Source organism: Oryctolagus cuniculus, chromosome 20, assembly GCF_051225735.1.
Source record: "Oryctolagus cuniculus isolate XC-2025 breed Fujian yellow rabbit chromosome 20, ASM5122573v1, whole genome shotgun sequence".
Lineage (NCBI taxonomy): Eukaryota > Metazoa > Chordata > Mammalia > Lagomorpha > Leporidae > Oryctolagus > Oryctolagus cuniculus.
The window spans coordinates 16,358,028-16,363,096 of NC_142886.1; the positions used below are offsets into that span (position 1 = coordinate 16,358,028).

Genomic DNA, 5,069 nt, shown 5'->3' on the forward strand with positions numbered 1-5,069 from the left:
TCCTCTTCCACCAATCCCAGCTCTGCTACCCACACGCCGAGTACGCTGCTCTCCTCCAATCAGGAGCAGGATCAGCTCCTGCAGGTCATCACTCAAGTTGGCGAGAGGCAGCTGCGTAGAAGTTGTTACTCCCTTCTCAGCGCCATATTGTGGGAGAGCAGATGCATAGAATAAGTCTTAATTCCAGTAACAGTCTAGTCCGAGTTGCTCCCCACACTCTGGCTCAGCCTCGGGTCGGAGAAGGCTCTACTGGGAAGCAGGCTGTTTGATCAGGGGCTGTGCTAGGAGTTAGCGAGGTTGATGGTGGCGAGAAGAACATCACAGACCAAGGAAAAGCACACAGGCGTGTGTGTGTGTGTGTGTGTGTGTGTGTGTGTGTCAAGTCTAAGGACCAGCAAGAAGAGCCAGCAAAGGGACCCCAGACTATGGCAGAAAGAGGCCTGGCATCAAATGACACCAAAGTGGTGGCAAGACCCAGCCAGGCAGGGTTATGAACCATCAGGGCTTTACCCCAAAAGCAATGGGGCGCTTTCCAAGGGTTGTTAGCAGGAGAGCATTGGGCACGGGCTCACAGGTACTAAAGCTTGCTCTGGCTGTGCCGTGGAGGGGGACGTGCAGACGGCAGGAGTACTGGCAAGTTATGCAGCCATGACAGTGATCTGGGGGCTCTGGCTTTGTGCTGGGGTGGGGGTGGACAGAAGAATGCAGATTAGAGAGAGACCGGAGGGGGAATCCACGGGCCTTGGATATGGGTTGCACATGGGGTATGGAGAGAGAAAAGTGTCCAAAGTCACTGGATGAGGTCACTACTGGGGTGAGGGCTGGCCTGGAAAGAGGCAGGATTGATTTGATACCCGCATGGAAGATGTGTCCCCAGGAAGGGCACATCATGGAGACTCCGTGTCCTGGCACTTAATGAGAGCAGGTGTCGGAGCAGCTCTCAGTCGTTCAGGGTCAACCGACGGGCTGATGGGGCCCCGTTCCTCCTGCTGCGGTCTCAGGGCTCTGTGCACCTGCACCTGCACCAGCAGGTAGAAAGCGAGGATGCTGGGGCGGGGTAGGGGAGAATCAGTTCACTTATTCATGAATGTCTGGTGGGGAGCTGGACACTAAGTGGGCTTTGCTATCTGGCATGCAGTTTATGGCGACTATGTGGCCAATGGAATGGCAGCCTTCTCCTTGCAGGGGAGGGCTGCCTGTAACCGTGGTTTACGTCTCCTGTTTCTAGAACCATCCCTGAGCGAATCAGGCAACCTGCCGTGGCATCCAGTTGGTTCCCGCGATCCTTTCATCTTCCAGGTTGTTTGGCTTTAAAGGTGAGAAGAGTATTTATAGCAATGGGACATTTTTGGAAGCCTAGGGAGTTGCAGAAAGCGAGGCCAGGTAGCAGGATTTTGCAGGTGGGTTTGCAATGACTCGTGACTCTGCCTCTTAAAAGGAGACAACTACCACCTTGGGCTTGGGACTCATTCGTGCAGAAAACAGAGTCCAGAACGACACTAAAATTTTAATCGTGCATTTGTCGGGATGAAGAATTAAAAAGGATTTTGGTTTCTGTATCAGGTTTTGGGCAAACGTCACCCAGGACACTCACAAGAGATGAGTGAAGGTAAATTAATGAGGGGTCTACTTCTAAGGCTGTGCGCACAGCTAAGAGACACAGCAGGCGATCAGCAAACCAGCAATGCCCCAAGGCGTGAAAGGGGGTGGGTTATTCCCACAGTAGTGTCTGAGGCTGCCCCAATCCGCACACAGGTGAAGCCCTGGCCAACTGCGGCCCAGCAAAAGGAGGGAGCCGGGGAGGCAAACACCAGACCTCTGCAGTCCTCTTGCAGGTGCTGCCACCAGTCCATCCCAAACGGAAATGGATCAAAGAGCCCACTGATTCTTTCCAGGCAGCCTCCCCCGGGGGAAGGGAAGAGAGATGCGCTGAGTGGACATTCAGGAAATAGAGGAGAGCACTCCACCTGCGAGTAGAGCCACCGCTACGTTTGAGCCGCTCAATCCGTGCAGATCCGAGATGCTCTGGCTTCCGGAGGCACGCGACCCCGCACTGACAGTCTTCAACCAAGCAACAACAGGAAGCAGATCTGCTCGCCCAGGACGAGGGGAGAGGGGCACTGGGCTGCACTGCGCTGCCGGCTGCTTCCCCGGTGTAGTCAGCTGCGCCCCTGGCCGCTGCCTCTTGGAGACAGGGGCTGAATTATTGATGGCATTAAAAAGGTGAGTTTGGGGATGGCCTGTTGTTTGTCAGGTAACTATCACTTCCTGTGCGAGAGTCCAGCTTTCATCTCAGGTGTGTGGAGCCCAGGCAAGCAGCCGGGGAGCTCCCCTTGGGGAACGCGCTGCGATCCTGGCTCCCTTTGATCTGCTGTCTTCCCAGACGCAGCCCAGAGACCTCCCGACGTCCCCCTCGGCCCTGTTTTATCGCCCACTGTGGAGCACACCCGAGTCGGGCTCTTCCCAGCCTAGATTCACACTCCCCTCCTGGAACTTACTATTGTCAGAGCGCGGAACCCCTTAGGGCCCCCCAAGAGGCAGACTCGCTTACACACTGCCCTCTGCTGGACACTGTTGGGACTGCCCTTTCCTCCCCGGGGCTTAAACAGATCCTCGGTTGTCAGTGCCTTAATATATCTGTCTGGGTGGTAGACATCAGTGCATTTCAGAAAGTTTGCAGAAAATGGAATTAAACGATAGGTTTATTTGGATACAAAAAGCTTCAATATCCATGCATACAACAGGTCTTACAAAGTTCATGGAGATGCATATTGTTTAAGAAACTATGTATGGATTTCAATTTTTTTTGCACCAAAATAAACTTACCTTTTAATGATCCCTTCCACAAACTTCTGAAGTACCTCCATCACCTGCAACACAGGCAGGGAAGTTACTCACCTAGAAAACTTCTCATTACCCAAATAGATGCAAAAAATAGGGTATGATGCAGGAAATCTGTTTTTCATGATTTGACATAGAAAACAACCTCTGAACAAGGTCAAAATCTAAACCACTCTTGAATCTGATTACATCAAAAACAAGCGTTTCTATCTGACAGAGGCATTTGCAAAGTTAAAAGACAAAAGAATAAAAAACTTGCAACAAAGGATCAGTAGCTAGACTATATAAAGAACCTCCACAGATCAAAAAGAAGGTGAAAATGATCTAATCAAAATGATTCTGAAGCTATAAAATGACAATTCACAGAAAAGTAATGCAAGTGGCCCACAAATGGGTGACAAAAATGCTCAGTTTTACCAGTGATAAGGTAAATGGAAATTCTAGCATGGAGAGATACCTTTACTTTCCCCCACTCAATTGAAAAAAAGTCAAAGGCTACAGGAAAAGAGATATTTCCATACCTCTAGTTAGGAGAGTAACATGGACATAATTACTGTGCAGAGGTACTTGGCAGTGTCTATTGGAAAAGTAAACGGGGGCTGGCCTTGTGGCACCATGGGTTAAGCTGCTGCTTCTGATGCCCATTAGCGTGCCATTTCCAGCCCTGGCTGCTCTGCTTCTGATCCAACTCCCTGCTAATGCACCTGCGAAGACAGCAAAGGATGGCCCAAGTGCTGGGCCCCCTGCCACCCATCTGGGATACCTGGATGGAGCTATTGGCTCTTGGCTTTGGCCACTACAGCCATTTAATGAGGGGATCAGTGAATAGAAGACTTCTCTCTCTCTCTCTCTCTCTCTCCCTCACTGCCCCCTCCTTCTTCTGTGTCATGCTGCCTTTCAAATAAATAAAATGAGTCTTTTTAAAAATGTAACTTGTTCATGCTGTACAATCCAGAGATTCCACTACTCTGTATCTACTCCAGACATGCACTCATCCATGTGCTCACAAGGTACATATGAGCACATTCGTGGCAGTTTTCTTTAGAAAAATAACAAAATCTGTTTACTCAGGGAATAACTTAAATGGCCATGAAAATGGGATTGGTTAAGTAAACTGTGCTTCATTCATACACATACACACACACATAAAACACAGTTTTTAGAATATAAACTATATATATGGACATAGAAGGATCTCCGAGACCTACGTTGAGTGAACAAGAAGCCAGATGTGTGGACACTCCCCAGGAGGGCCTGCGAGGCACTGTACCCTGGGTAGGACACATCACTCCATCAGTGCGCGGCCTCTGCAGCAGAGTCCAGGGGTGGAGCTGGGGGCCAAAGGAGCATGCAGTCTTACTTGTATATTTAATTTGTCTACAAAGAGAAAATACTCATGTTACATGTGTAATGAAAGCTGATCAAAGCTCCTCTTACATTAAAAAGGAGAAAATCTTTCTTCATCCTTTGAAAGCACTCAGTGCTCAGGGAATCAGTGAGCTATAAGCAAACCAGTGCCATGGGTGATCTGTCGGGGCGCCTGCTAGGAGGAGGGCACCTGGTTGTCATGGAGATGGCTGCCCTGTGCATCTTTCTATACGTGTCAGGTTGCCACCAGTTTCCTATTCAGTGTTACTTTTAAATTGCGGCTCACAAACACAACACTTCCTGGAGACCGTCAATGTTGAAATGTCATACACATCCAAACTTGCTCATCCTCACCCCACCAGATGGAGTTACTTAGGCTTGTAGGCAGCAAGTGGTCTGTCCAAACTCGGTTAACTGACAGGTGGTGGGGTTTGTCCCTAACCCCAGAGACCACGCTTTCAGCCATTTAAACTGCAAGTATGACAAAGTCATTAACATCTTTATAATCTCGTGAGCTTCAAAATATCAGCTTCCTGTCAGGAGGAAGGCTTGCACGTGACGGGTACCATTCCCATTTGTCACGTCTCTCTGGGTCAGAAGGACAGCTGGTTCACCCTGGGAGGGGAATCTACCACAGGAAGACGTGCTATTCAAACCCCTGTACAACCGGGATGCTCACAGACAAACATGCACCCAAATGCCAATGAAGTGTTTGGGAATAACATTCACCCCGACTAGTCCAAATACGGCCAACGCAAATGTTAGAAACGAAGTTCACCAGTAACATATTGCAAAGGCTGAGGTTTGACAACACTATAAACCGTAGAAAATTCTCATAGGATGCCGTTTATTCCATGCTC

General features: G+C 49.4%; 1 long non-coding RNA gene across 2 annotated transcripts; it reads left to right on the forward strand.

The window, feature by feature from the left end:
- The first annotated feature begins 149 nt into the window (after positions 1-149).
- On the forward strand, positions 150-2,530 carry LOC127484651 (uncharacterized). Of its 2 annotated transcripts, none has more exons than XR_016226735.1 (3): positions 150-343; positions 1,229-1,316; positions 1,896-2,521. It is a non-coding gene; the product is annotated as an uncharacterized LOC127484651 (long non-coding RNA). The 2 variants fall into 2 exon arrangements; XR_016226736.1 differs by lacking the exon at positions 150-343 and adding an exon at positions 362-574 and having other exon boundaries at positions 1,896-2,530.
- Positions 2,531-5,069: the final 2,539 nt, after the last annotated feature.